The sequence below is a fragment of the Pteronotus mesoamericanus genome, unplaced genomic scaffold (assembly GCF_021234165.1).
Source record: "Pteronotus mesoamericanus isolate MK-2021 breed Mesoamerican mustached bat unplaced genomic scaffold, CSHL_Meso_final contig_24, whole genome shotgun sequence".
Lineage (NCBI taxonomy): Eukaryota > Metazoa > Chordata > Mammalia > Chiroptera > Mormoopidae > Pteronotus > Pteronotus mesoamericanus.
Window position 1 is genome coordinate 24580150 of NW_026555100.1, and position 15626 is coordinate 24595775.

Consider the following 15626-nt stretch of genomic DNA (forward strand, 5'->3'; position numbering starts at 1 on the left):
GAGACATGTTTCTGCCTTCAAGGAGCCCACAGGGGCCTTTGGCACCTTGCAGTCAACTATAACCGAAACCAGAGAGATTTGCTGGGATGAGCTTGGAAAGCTCTGCAGAGGGATTGGCTGTTGAGCGTTGAGAAATGGTTTCAACAGGTAGAGATGGGGGGAGAATGCCGTTCTTGAAAATGGGAGCATGTGGGCAAAAACATAGAAGGACTCATGTGGGGGTTCCCTCAGTGAAGGGTGGCCAGGTCTACAGCATTAGATGCACTGGGCCTGGTGAATAGGGGGGAGATAACGTTTGATATATGGCTTAGGAGTCATATCTTAAGGTATTTGAATACCTGCATAAAGAATTGTAGTCAGGAAGCACCAGGGAGCCATGAAAAAGTTTGGGCAAGGACAGGGCATGATCTGATTAGTGTTTTGATGAGTGAGCATTGAGGGATTCTTATTTTATTCTTTGACTTTTCTTATACAAGGTGGGACCCCAAAAACCGAAATTATCTTCTAGAGGATGGACTGTTTATAGTACAGGCTTTCCCCACTAGGTGAGTGTTCTAGGAACCCATCTGTATCAGTGGACCAGCTGGAGTTGTTGAGAGAGGCTGAGTTTGGCTTCAGTGAATGTTTTTTTGAAGACTCAACCCATTTGCCCATTTCATGATGGGCAATTTACGAGCACACCTGACCATACCATGCTGAGTGTTCAGCAATTTTTGACCAAAAATGGCATGACCTCTATGCCCCACCCTCCCTATTCACCCAAGCGACTTTTTTTTTGTTTCTCCAGATGAAAAAAGTTCTCAAATGGAAACATTTTGCTGATGTGGAAAAGGTGAAACAAAAATAGAAACGTTGGAAGGCATCAAAATTGACAAGTTCAAAAACTGTTTGGAGCAGTGGAAAAAACATCTTGATAGGTGTATTACATCGAATGGAGAGTGCTTTGAAGGTGACTAAAGTTTAACGTGTAAAGTTAAATATGTAAAAATAAATACATAACTTTTTTTAAACAAATCCCATTTTTGAGGGGGCCCCCCCTCTTTTCTAAATTTGGCCTTCCTTTTATTTTCTAAACTTTCTACATTTAATATGCATAATATTTGCTTATAAGGAAAAAATTTAAAAGTTATTTTCACACCGAAGGTGGAATGCAGTTGGGAACCATTCTCAGCCACTTTGCACCTCTGGGATGAGTCAGGGCTTCAGTTTCTATTTGCATGAGAGGATTAGTTCAGATAAACTCTAAAATTATTTACAGCTCTAAGATGTCTTAGCACGTTGTCTACGCCTTTTCTGTTCCCAGCACAGCAGGTACACACCTTGTCACAGCACCCATTATAAGGTAACTAATTCTCAGTTGTGTGTCCACTTCTCCCCAAGGACTGCAGTGCCTTAGAGGGAGGAACAATCTTTTATCTCATCTATTTGTCAGGAGCATCCTGGTTTCAAGTGACAAATATATTACTCAAATTGACTTAAGCAAAAAAAAAAAAAGAGAGAGAGAAAGAAAAAGAAATTCTATTACTTCTTAGCACTTAAAAAATCCAAGGGTAGATCTATTTCCGATCTAGTATTCAAATAAGGGTACCCAGAATCTGCCTCTCTCAACTCTACTTTGTTTCTGTTGGCCTCCTTGTCAGATTACTGACAGCCTCACGTTCTCATAGCTTCACCCTCCACTTGGGGAGATCTTCATCTTCTTGATAATTCCACGGGAGTCCCAGGCAGCTTTTCCTTTGATCCCATGCATAGCACCATGGCAAGGAACTTAGAATACATCAAGTACCCCTCCGGCGCTTGTGCTTGGTGATGGTCCTGGGGACAGTGTGCAAGGCTAGCCTCTCCGAAGGAACCAAGGGAGCCAAGAGCAGAGAATGAGTGCTTTCCCAAAGGAAAATCAAGATATTACCGGGAGAGGGGGAGATGGGCTCTGGGCAAGGAAAAGTGACAACTGTGCCTCCATTCTCTCCCCTACACCTTGCACTGTGCCTGCCATCAGCTCAGTAAGGGCTCACTAAGGCTTGTAGAATGAATGAAGGATCGACGTAAACTGCCACTTCTCTTTTCCCCACAGAAAAACTTAAATCTCACCCAGTTCTGATTGCCCAGATGTAATCCTGACTCATGTTTTCTCTGACTGTAAATTCTGGACCCTGTAGGTTTTTAAATAATTGGCTTAACCTTACCTACTCATAGAAATTTGACAGTTTTTATGAAGTTATTTTCCTCTTTGGCCTTTATTACACATTCTCTTTCTTAGAGTCAGGTGAAAATTTCTGTTGGATGATATAAAATGAGCAAGGCCATTGTAACTCTAAGTTCCAATCTAGGCACTGTCATTAATGGATTTATACTTATCTTTGAAAGAACATTGAAACATTTCTTTCACTAGTATGTGGGAAATGGTCCAACTCAAATAGAAACTATTTTACTTAATGACTGCAGAAGTCTTTTGCCAGAAAAGAAACAAAATGAAGAAAGGGAAGGGAAGGAAAGGAAGAGAAGGGAGGGGAAAGGAAGAGAAGGAAAGGGAAGGGAAGGGAAGGGAAGGGAAGGGAAGGGAAGGGAAGGGAAAGAGAGAAAAGAGAAGACAAATAGCAAGGAATTCTACTACCACTTTGTTTTAATACAGGTAAGATACTAGTGGGGTATTTTTGTTTTTAGTTTCCTAGTGATTGGAATTTCATATTTTTTTTTAAGTTTAATACAAGCATGTGTAAAAAAATTCAAACTACAAAGGGACATGACTGCAAGTGTTCCTTCTATTCCTAATTCCCTTCACAGAGGCAACCACTGCTAATAGGTATGCAATACAAATACAAACACAAACCTATCCGTATGTCCTTATCTCCATGGCTCCTCCCCCCCTTTTTATAAATAGTAAGATTTATGTTCTTCTTATGCTCTTTGTTTTTTTTTTCTTTTTCACTGAATATGCCTCAGGAATTTTATGTTAGAACAAATACTTCCACCTTGTTCTTTTTATTGACTGCATAGTACTATAATATAAGGATATATCATAATTTTCTTAGCCATTCCTTTGGGCATTTAAATTTTATGGTTTTTTGCTGTCGCACCTGTAAGGGAATCTCTGCTTCAGCTGACACAAAGGTTTTGCCTTTTATTAAGAAGCATCACTGGGAAATATCCTAAAGAGTACATAAAAATTGAAAAAACAAACAAATCTGAAGTCATGGCATTGGCAAGGTACTCCTTTGGAAAGCTCTGAACACCTTATGTTTTCCCAGCAAGTAGTACCGCTGTCCTCATACTCAATTCCGACCTACTCCCATTGGATGATAAGGGGAGGGGTGTAATGTTCTTGCCTTAAGTCATTATCAGACCTAAGTTCTAGAACCCTACAGTTCCTCAGAGCAGATCTTGACACTTTAGATCCAATCAGATTGAGCTGAACTGCTCTCTCTGCCACCCAGCTGACCTCTGGCATGCCATTCGTGATCTGTGTATGAAATGATAGGCCTGATGGGGCAGGCCTGGGCAGACTTCTGGAACAGTGTCTGTGAAAGAGCCATCAAAATGGGACCACTTCCAGAGTTCTGAACCGAGCTGTGAACTCTCAACACACTCTCTTGAGAGGGGAAACTTGGGAGCGGACACCTCAAACACAAAAAGATTTTGGAGGCTTTGACTTCTTCACAGAGGAGTCACATCATATGCACATTTACCTTGCAAGAATTCTGTCAAGTGTTCTTAGAAAAAGAGAATTCATATAATGCGAAAAATGGCCCACTAGACTACCAGAGGAGCATGCACCCAGAAGTGCCAGAAGGCACAGTAGTGCCTGAAACCAGCAGCCCATGACAGTTGAAAACTTTGGAAAAACTATGAGTGACTGTAAAGGTTTGATTCAAAAAGTGAAACCATTGTTCCTGGTGGTGTATAAGAATGGTGATAGAAGAAAGTGAGCAATTCATTAAGAATAATTAATGAAGAATTAAAGAACCTGGTAAAATTATCTTCAATGCTGATCACAACAAGCCATGCACTAGAACTGTATCTGGTTTTGTATTTGAAGGATTTTCAAGGTTACTGTTGACTAGATATGAATTGCACCCACAATGCAGTTGATCTTAAACCATGTTGAATATGACCCTCTGTATCTCATCGGAATTTCCCAGAGGCTCACAGAGGTAAAGTAGCATACCAAAATTCACAGGCCAATAAAGAAGGGTCAGGGCCAGAGTTCAAAACTATGCTGCCAGCAGGGCCTAAAGATGCAGGTTCTGTTCTTTATTGCATCCTCCTTTAAAATTCTGTTGCCTATATTACTGGGATAATGAGAATGGCTTTGGGGTGACTAACCAACTGGGCTTACCGAGAACTAAAGGGTTTCCCTCGACTTCCACTTTTAAAATTAGGACTTTTCCAGGCAAATTGCGGTGGCCTATTACTCTATTTGGGATTTGAAAGGCTCTGAGTCACATGATGTGACCATCTTATTTCACTGATTTCTCTATTTGAAATGCTTCCTCTGATATTCTGTGACTGGATATTGTTTTGAGTGATAGGCTCAAGAAAAATGCCTTGAAGTTTACAAAGGGGACTTTGGATGAGGTATGTCTGTTAGACCTAAGAGAAGTCCATTGGCAGACTTTGAGCTCTAGCTTGAGTACTGAAGTCTTGAACTCTATTAAAATCAATACTTTGATAATGCAACTAGTCACTGGCTGACATTTCCATGATTTGCTAGAGGTTGAATATGGTCAGAAAGTGAGCAAAGCCAGAGATAGAGTATCTTCTTACAGTACCATACCTTACCCCATGAAAGGGGAAACTTAAGCAGATAAGAAATGCGATGGGTAAGAGATTCTCCAAAGAAGTTATACAAATGGCCAATAAGCACATAAAAGTTGTTCAGCATCATCAACCATTCAGGGAAATGCAAAGCAAAACCACTATGAGATACCACTTCATATCCACTAGGATGGCTATAATTTAAAAAGCTGGACAATAACAATTGTTGGCAAGGATGTGGAGAAATTGGAACCTTCATACATTGCTGGTAGGAATGTAAAACAAGGCAGCCACTTCAGAAAATAGCCTGGAATTCCTCAAATTGTTAAACAGAGAATTAGCATATGAACCAGCACTTCTACTTCAAGTATATACCCAAGAAGAGAAATGGAAACATGTCTGCACAAAAACTCGTGCATGAATGTTCTGAACAACACTATTTGCAACAGCCAAAAGGTGGAGACCCAAATGTCTACCAAAAATAGATAAAGAAAATGTGGTATTTCCATGCAATAGAATATCACCATCCATAAAAAGAAATAAAGTACTGATGCATGCTACAGCACAGATGAATCTTGAAATATTATGCTAACTGGAAGAAGCCGAACACAAAAGACCACATATTATAATAGTCCATTCATATGAAATATCCAGAATAGGCAAGTGTGTAAAGACAGAAAATAGATTAGTGATTGCCAGGGACTAAAGGGTGGTGGTATTTTGGGGTGATGGCCAAGGAGTGTGGGCTTTTTCTGGGGGGCGGATAATGAAAATATTCTAAATTTGATTTTGGTGCAGGATACACAGCACAACTCTGTGAATACTGTAAAACCCATTGAACTATATACTTTGAAGGGGTGAATTTTATGGTATGGGAATTATATTTCAATAAAGCCTTTTATTTTTTAAAAAAGACAGAAAGAAGAGATTGTTCTCAGCCTTGTTTCTGTCTCACGGCACAGCCAAAACCACATTGCAAACCTCCTGACTCCACAAGGTTGCGTCAGACTCAGGCTCGGCAAAGCCCCATCTGATCTGCCCCTCCCTCCACGTCAGCCAGGGAAGTTACAAAGGTTTGATACTCTTTTTACTATGGAGTAAAAGTAAGGAACAGGATCACTTCTCCTAACCCAGACAATGGCAAGCCTAAAAAGGACTTGTGTTGCTGAGCCTTTACCATTTTTCAGAATTTGGGTAGGATATGGTAATCTATTTAAAGAACTCTATCCCATTCAATAAGAAGGAGAGTTTATTTATGATTTTACAATAATGCTTATTCCATTTCCTATGCCCTGGAAGCTAGCAAGGAAAGAAATCTGGTCAATAAAACACTCTGATGCCTGTTTGTTTTTGTCATTTGTTTGTTTTTAATAGAACTCAAGTTCCTTCCTTTGGACTCAGCTGATATGCAATTTCCAGCAGCACTCAAGATATACCTGCCAAAACACAATCTCCAGTCAAAGGTTTGCTAAGCAACTTGACATTATGAATACATCCTCACCGACTCATTAAACCTACTTAAAAGAAAAAGTTGTTTTTAAAGTTCACCACTGAAACATGTAGGAACAAAGTTAGTAAAAACAACTATCTTTCCATAGCAAGGTCTTGTCTGGAAACATAGTTCAGGAGCTGGAAGTTAATTCTCGTCATTGGAAGTATTTGAAAAAAGTATAAAACAATTTGATTAAAATCATTAAATTTTTAAAAATTGGTATAGTCTCTAAAACCACTTAAGCTCCTCTTTTCACTTATGCAGAATGACTTTTCTACTAAAAACTCCAGGTTAATGAACCTTATTTTGTTTAATACATTTTTGAAGACAAATATTGCATCCACAGCACAGGAGGGTTTATGTGCATAGCTGTTAGAGGCATGGTCTGTGGAACCAGACACTCTGGGTTTGAATCCTGGCTTTGCCATTTACTTAGGTCCTAAACTGTTTGCACCTCATTTCTTCTTTTATGTAGTGAGTGTGCAATATTAACTGCTTTATAGGTTGTTGTGAAGGTTAAGTTGATATATGTAAGGTGGTTAGAATAGTGTTAAGTGCGACGTGCATTAGCTTTATTGTCATGACTTAGCCAACTGGGCGCTGGGCCTAAAACAACAACATTAATCTTAACAGCTCAACCTTGCTTTGTTGCACTACCTTGAAAATTGGTATCTGTAAAAGAACCCATTTGTTAAGCCATGGTTGGGTTAAGCTTAATGCTTTCTCAGCCAAATCCTAATATGAAGAGAGGTGTCCATGGTTAAGTGGATTAAGGAATGGAATGGGAAATCAGGATCAAGTTTGAGAATAGTTTTTCAGGAGGGGAAATGTTTACAGAATCCTACAGATGATTTTTTTTTCCAAACTTGCTTAAAAAGAGCACTGAGTATTAGCTTTGAGAGACACTCATGTCTCCACCATTTTTTAGGAAGTTCGGATCTTGTGCAAATCTACCACGTACATGTAAGTCAAAATTGCCGGGCTCATAATGTGACAAATAAATTAAAATAATTGCTTTCTGTTAGAATAGCTTTTTAAGGTTGTGCACATTGTATTATTTCACAACTCCTAATAGACACAAGTGCTTTTTTTATGATGCAAGTACAAACAGGTTCAACTTATTAGCATTTTATTTTTCAGTTCTTCTGAAAAAACATTCCCAACTTGACTGACTCATTTTAATAGAAGCAAAAATGTCACACACTGGCATGAACGGAGAAGTGAGTAGTGAGTAGTGAGTTATGGAAGGAAAGCATTTAATAATTGATTTAGCTAGGAGTCCCAGAATTGCATTTTGATAAAGCCCTCTTTGCACTTCATAATGTAGTAATATTTCAGGATGGAAGGAATGTTGTCAATATCACAACTCCTACAAGTGCTCTTGCTCTTCTGCTTATTCTATAAGGTTGCTCATGCTGAATATGGGGTGAGCCAGTTGTTCATGCTGTAAGTTCGAAAAACTCCCATCTAAAAATATGGAAATATCTTTGGTTCATAATAACCCTGGCTAGTTTCCAACAAAACTTTATTTATACATACCAAAATTTGACTTTCATATAATTTTCATATATCATGAAATATTATTCTTCTTTTGAATATTTTCAACCATTTAAAAATGTAAAAACCATTTCTAGCCCTGGCCAGTGTAGCTCAGTTGGTTGGAGTATTGTCCCGTAAATCAAAGGGTTGAGGATTCAATTCCTGTTCAGGGTACATACCTGGGTTGTGGGTTTGGTCCCCAGTCAGGGCACGTACAAGAGACAACCGAGCAATGTTTCTCTCTCACATTGATATTTCTCTCTCTCTCTCTCTAAAATGACTAAGCATGTCCTTGGGTGAGGATCAAAAATAAAATAAAATAAATAAACTAACCATTCTTAGCTTGGGCTAGGCCATATTTTGTTGATCTTTGGTATAGATTTAAGATAGTAAATGTTAATAATTAAAATTAAACTTTAAAATGAGCCATGTCTATAGTTGCTACATTGTGAATAGCACCAAAGGAGAGAGAGAGGGAAAAATATTCTGCTTTTCAAAAGCTACTATTCAGCAAAAAAGCTGCTCATGTCATTGATGAACAAGTGAAGTTCTGGCATATGTAATGCTGAAGCTACAAGAGGCTTCATTTTCTATGTCTAATTTGAATAATTTCACTGAAGATCACCTATCAGATCTAATGATAATAAATTTATTGGGAAAAGAGTGAACAGATTAAGATGCAATCCCATTTGGCAAATCATGCTTGAATTATACCTCTAAATTGGCTGAGATTTGAAGAATTTGGTAAAAATCAAGCAAACATTCTGTGAGAATTGATTGCTTCTATGGAATTTACTAGAGAAAGTATGGATATTTGATATTACTTGTAAATTATGACCTCCTGCTTGAAGGCATAGGCCTCAGTTCACCCCCATTCATTCCCAAGTCTGCACAGTACATGGTAGGAAGCTAAAGACAATAATTGGTGAAAACTCCTAAGTGCTCATGCAGAAAGTTCTGAAGTTTTAGTGGAACTGAAAAGTGTGGACAGAGAGATTCCATCGACAAGCACCAGCTCTCAGAGAGATGAACTCACATGTTTCAACTGGAATTTGGTATGTTCCACAGTCAAAGGCTTATTTCCCAAACTGCCCCAATCTAGAGCCTAAGGAAAACCTGAACCAAGCCAAGTCTCCTGGTGCAGTGCCCAGAAACGACAATGACGTTGGGTAGACAGCTTCCCAAGGTGCTTATTGTGGTTCGTGGGGCTGATGTGAAAGGACATCTTGCTGGCAAACCAGAGTTTCTGATTTGAGGAACTTCCTTTCTAATCTGATCAGAAAGTACTTGGATGCATTCGAGAGGCACATTGGCAGGACTTTGCATTCCAGCAGCACCAAGAGCCCTTTGCTCCCTGCTCCCCAAAGTCCAACATTCTCATGACGCAGATTTTCCAGGTCTCTGCTTCTGTAATGTCTGTGTTTCCCCTCTCTCCCTCAAAGCTCTGCTTACTCGTGGATTCCATTGTCTCATGACAGCTGATATATGGCTTCTCTGGGTTTGTCATTTTTCAGCTTCTGCTGCCAATACTGAGTTCCTCTGTCTCACATTTAAATTTCTGCCTTCTCCAAATGTGGAGCAGTTGCCTGGCCCTCTTCACAGCAATTTTACTGGACTGGTGGAACGACCTAGTTCTGGGTGTGCTGACCCAGCGGCCCCACAGCTTCCACGTTGTCCTTTCCACCAACCTCAGGTGAGGGCGGGCAAAGCTCAGCGTGGTCCTTGGGCTCTCACCACTCACAGCACAATGAATTCTGACTCATAGTGTCTTTCTCACCAAAAAATGGACACATACTTTTTAATCATCCCATTTTTCTCCTCTTTTGTCTCTTTATACCCCTTCTTTTCCTTTTAAACTCAGTAAAATAAAATAAAATAAAATAGGACCCTTCCCAAGACTGTGATAGTTTCCGGTGATACATTTTATTAATTTTTTTATTTTGAAATAAACTTAGAGTTATGGAAGCAGTACAGGCCGTTCTGGCATACTCCTCACGTAGCTGCCCATAAGTCACTATCTTATATAACTATGGTACACCTATTAAAACTAAGACACTATTGACTTTCTTAGGATTTCATTAGTTTTTAGACTGATGTCCTTTTTGTGTTACATGCTCCAGTCAAGGATCCCATAATTCATTTAGTTGTCATCACTGTGTTAATGTTCCGTGCTGCATACAAATTACCACCAATTCAGAGGCTCAAAACCACACATGCTTATTATCTCACTGGAGTCTTGTTGGAGTCATGAAGCTGGGTCCTCTGCCTCAGGTCTCACAGGCTGCAATGAAGGTGTCTCCTGGGTCCCCATCTGGAGGTTCAAATGGGAAAGGATCCTCTTCTAAGGTCCCTCAGGTTGTTAGCAGAATTAATTCATTTCTTTGGGGTTGTAGTATTCATGGCATCTTACATCGTCAAAGCCATAGAAGAGAGACTCTATTGCAAGACAGAGGCTACTTTCTTATGTAATCACATGGACACAGTCAGAATCATATCTCCTACCATTCTTACCACATTTCATTGGTTAGAAAGAAGCCACAGGTCCTGTCCTACACCCAAGTGGAGGGGGTAATACAAAGGCGTGCATGTCAGAAGGAGGAGCCATGGGGCCACCTTAAAGTCTCTCTGCTGCTGCATCTTCTCGTCACCTTCAGTCTGTGACAGTTCCTCAGGTGGTCCTTGTCTTTCATGACCTTGACCCTTTCAAAAAGTACTGATCAGTAATTTTGTAGAATATTCTCAACTGGGTTTGTCAGATGTTTCCTCATAATTAGATGGAGGTATGTATTTGGAGGGGGGGTTAGAATAAAGAATCACCAACTTTGAAAATTTTTCAAAATGCACAAAAAGTCCTCCAGACTTATTGAAACTCACCTAATATTCATCTTCTCTAGTTAATCCTCTTTTCTACAAACCTCAGCATTCAAATTAAGAAAAAAGAGTGATTTGTAAGTTGAAGGGTTTTTATATTTATGCATTTTATAAGAAATATTTTATTCTGTTTTAAAATTGCAAATGTACCAAATTTCTGGTGTTTTATTGATGCAATATATTTTCTCTTGAAGGGTGGTGAGCAAAGGCCTAGGCTATGAACTTGACACAATATATAACATTGTGTCTGTTCAAAATTATTCAAAGTTCTAGACAACTGAATAATAAGTAAAATGTGGCATAGAATCTATTAGTAAATTGGAAACTTTCTAAAGTTAGTCTTTGAGTAGAAAAACAAACCTGAGGGTTATTCCTGAAAGCACCAAAGCAGCCCCCATGCTTTTGCCTATGGAAATAAAGAATTTCTCAGGTGAAGTCATACTTTGAGCCCTGTACTCCGCTATTGATCCCATTTTGGTGGCACAGTGGGAGGACCAATTCTTGACTTCCCATTAGGCCACCCCTCTGAACTTTGCAAACCAGAGTTGGAGCTTGAAGCTGAAAGGGAACATTGAACATACATTTCTCAAAGGAGAGTTAATTAAAGGTCAGGCCTACATTAACTTGAGAGTTATCGCTATAGGTTAAATGCATATGATATCCGTTTGCTAGGTCTTTTTTTTTTTTTTTCTAATCAAGATGACCAGAAATCAGAATTTCATTAACAGTTACCATTGACTCTGTTGTGCTGAAGGAACAAATTTTGGACATTACACAGAACCAAGAGCTCAGTGTTCAGTTCTTGGTAGATAAAGGAAACATGTTCCTTTTGAAGGCTGAAAACAAAAAAAACAAAAACAAAAAAAGACCAAAAACAAAATAACCCAATAAATTGACATTATTTTTGCAGAATAGACCAACTCTATAGAAGTGATCACTAGCAAATCAGCTGACAACCTAATTAAATAATTGGATGTAAATTATCATGATGACAGGTAGAGCATGAGTGAAAGAAACAGATGTCATTTATAGTAAAATAACATAAAAAATTAAATGAGCAAAATTGAAGCACAGTTGGAAGAAGCAGAAATATTTTACATGGAAAATCATTAAATCATATCTCAAAGGAAGCATAGCTCTACAATAAACTGTTGTTTAATATAAACTGCAGTAAATAATATAGACTACAACAACTGGCAACCCTGAAGCTAGCTGAAAGTTACTTTCATGATAAACTGAAAATTTCACCAATTTTCCATATTTTGGAGCATCTTTAAATTTGGGAGGAATTCAAGTTATTTCTATTTTATATCTTTAAAAGTGTGAAATAAGCCTAGCGGTTATAGTAAAAATTTCCATGAATCTTGAAGTCCTGAACTATCATAAATGTAAAAGTAATTCTAGATAATAAAGGTTGAGTCAACTGAGTTCAGTAGATTTACCGAGCATTGCTCAGTACCATATGGGAATTTCACACATATTCCTTCATGCAGTTTTCACAACGGCCCAAAAGGGTGATCATTAAATAAATCAGGCCTATTTTGGTCCCAACAGAGGCCACCCTGCTCAAATTATCTTAGTCAAAATAAGCAGGTATATTTGTTGAAAGGCCATTGGTGGTAACTCACAGGATTACAAGACGAGTCTCAGGAAGTAGGGTAGCTCTGCCAACGTGACGCAGAGGGTAAGAATTTGACAACACTAGGAAACCTCCTCCCCAACCCTTTGTCACTCTCTAAATCTTCTCCACATGGGAAGAGATGTGGCCACTAGCATCTCTGGGCTTATATACAGTGCTGACCCTTCCTAACTGAGAAGGGAAAGGTCCTGGGACTGCTCTGGGGCTGCGCTCAGCCCAGGTCCCCTGTCTACCCTTAAGGTACAGAGGAAAGGAACTACTTAGACAAATAAAGAGATATGAACCTATGTCTTTGGACTCCAAGCCTAAGATTCTTTTGGTGTGTCCTGTACACAGCTCTTTCATGGAGTATCATAGCTCAGAGAGCTGGCGAAAGACCATTTCAAGTAAAAGCCCTGTCCAGGGTGACACTCTAGGAAGCAACTTGACCCGCCTCAGAAGGACCCCTCAACCAGCCTCTGATTCCACTCTCCAGGTCACTGTTCTAAAAGGGTGGTCTGAATTGCATGTGAGGGGAAGGAGGAAAGATGTAACTGTATTACTTTAAATAAATACCTACATTAAAAAAATTAAATATATTAATCCATAGCATTCTTCTAAAACAAGACTGGCATCAGAAATTTGATTTATAATTTCATAGGAGTTATTTTACTGCCGAAGGAAGTAATAAAGATAGCATGCTAGAAAAGAAACATAATAGTTATGTCAACTATTCCCAAATTAATGTATAATTTATTTATTAACAATTTATTAGAAACCCTATACAATTTTAGGGGGCAGGGCAAAGAGCTTAATAAGATAATTTAGTAATTAGTATGGAAGAGCAAATGGGCACAAAAGTTCCAAGTTATAATCTGTAATTGAGCTGCTTCCCATAGAGGCTTATTGGTGGGGAGTCATAAGGATTTATTATGACCTATCGCTAATAATTGCTAGGAGAGACCCCGGCCAGCTAAGATATGCATCATGGAGGAAGCACCCCAAAAATAAATAAATAAATAAATGGATAAATTATTCAATAAATAATTGTTAGAAAAAAATGGTATCCTACAACCATATTTTTAAAGTATTAACTGATTTTCATACCTAATATTTTCCCCTCCTGGTCCTCTACTATTCAAGTAAGACCATTCTGGGCTCAGGATACAAAGTAGAAGATATAACTAGAATCTTCTGGATTGAAAGCCTAAAGCCCTTATGAAAAAGAAGGAACTCTGAATAAACGAAACATCAGGGAGGAAAAGCACCAAGGCCTCATTAAGAACCTCCGCCAGAATTGAGCTGAGCGATCTCACAGAGGAATTTCAAGGGTGGGATTCAGGAATGTGCGTTGTCACGAGCACCGCCGGGGACCGGGGATCGGCGCGCAGGGAAATGGGAGAACCAGTGGGCTAGGACCGAGTCTCCGGGGCTGCGAGGCGGAACCATTCCCAGGGGTGTGGGGCGTGAGAGGGAGGGAGGGCAGCCCAGGCAGCTGAATTTTCTTTTCAAGCTTCCAATTGTGATTTTAAGGATTAGTCGGAGTTGGGAACTCCTGATAAAGTCTGTTTCCGTCCCTATTAACCTTGTAAAACATTTTATTCATAATGCGAGTGATTTTTAAGAATATGATCCGGCGTTAGTTGTCTCCCCAATACACCCAATTTCCGTATTTTCTACATTTCCTATGAAAAATTAAAAGGTGTGGGTGAGTTTGAAGGCCTATATCTAAGGCAATGATATGAAGAATGTGATCCCTGGACCAGCAGCCTCAGCATCACCTGGGAACTTGTTAGAAATATAAATTCAGTGTCCTACCCTCGATCTCCTGCATGAGAAATTCCGGGTGTGGAGAAAGGGTAGCAATCTGTAATTTAACAGGCCATCTTGATGATCCATCACTTTTGAGAACCAATGAATCTCTTAAATATAAACTTTAAAAACTGCTGATACAATGGGATACACTCCCAGAGTTTGATTTAATTGGTCAGATGGATGATTCTTAAGTCATTAATATAATATACAGCAAAGTTTGAGACCTTTGAGAACTTGCCCCTGTCCAGAGCAGAATTGTCTCCTTAACTAAAAGTGAAGAAGAGAATAACATGTGTGGAGGGTTTTAAGTGCAGAAAAGGCAGTGTTTTATGAATAAGTGGATTTCAAGGTTCAAATGTAAGTTTGTTTTAGCAGTGTAGGTAACAGTTTTGGCCAATATTATGGTTTTACTATAATGGGACTATTACCTCATTTATCTTTAGGAGACTAAGATTACCCCTATGATTGTCATTGTATTTCTTGTATTTGATGGTTCATTTTAAATGAATATCCATTTTATTCTTTACTGCTGCACCTAAATGCACTTAAAAATAGTAATATGTATGTAGAAATATTACTTTTCCAGAAAGTGCTTAGTATCCATAAAAACTTTCTTACAATTCTTTCAGGATGCCTGAGGCCCATTAAGGACTTTATACTTTTTTTTTTAGGATTTTTATACTTTCATGTAAAAGAGCTGGAGGGAGAGAGAGATTATACTGATTTTTTTTTTTTCTGCTTCTTGTTCCATGATGTGACTGCCCAAATTTATAAAATGCCTTCAGAAGGTTTGGGACCACTAATAAGTTAAATTATGTCCAACACATTATACTCAATTTTTTTTTCTTTTTGCAAATTTACCATCCATTTATGGTACTATGGTATCCTCTAATAATTATAATATTAATTTATTATATCACCAGATATCTCAGTTACATTGCAAAAAAAAGCACTGGCCTTTCAACCCCATATAAGTTATTCCTAAATGGAATATTTCTGCCCTACCATTAAAGACAAACTTCTCTAATTGTAACTCTAATGTCTGTGAAAATATCATGTTTTGTGATATTTTTCCCAAGTTTAGGCCGGATATCACAATGTCCACTTCTTTCTTCCTTCCTTTTCTCTTTCCCTCTTTACTTCCTATCAAATGTCTTAAAATCTAACTAAGTTTACTTTGATATTTTTCTAATAATTTAAAGCCTCTAAGTGACATGGATTAAGTTATCTTCCACTTTGCTAAACATCTTTTAAAAGAACATATTGAAGGCTGAAAATTCAGGCAATTAATTAGCTGAAGTAAATGATTTGTCTGACATTAAACAAATGTAACTTATTTTCACTGAGGTTTGTTGAATTTTGGAGTGAATTTCCCTAATTGTTTCTACTTCGAAAAATGTGTGTGTATACTAATAATTGCCCTTCCTTTTAAACTAATACAAAGAGCAGACCAAAACTTTGAACTGGCTTCCACCCAAGAAGAGGGAAAGGCGCATTATTTTTGCCTGGGAAAGTGGGCTTTTCCTCTGGCTGGGT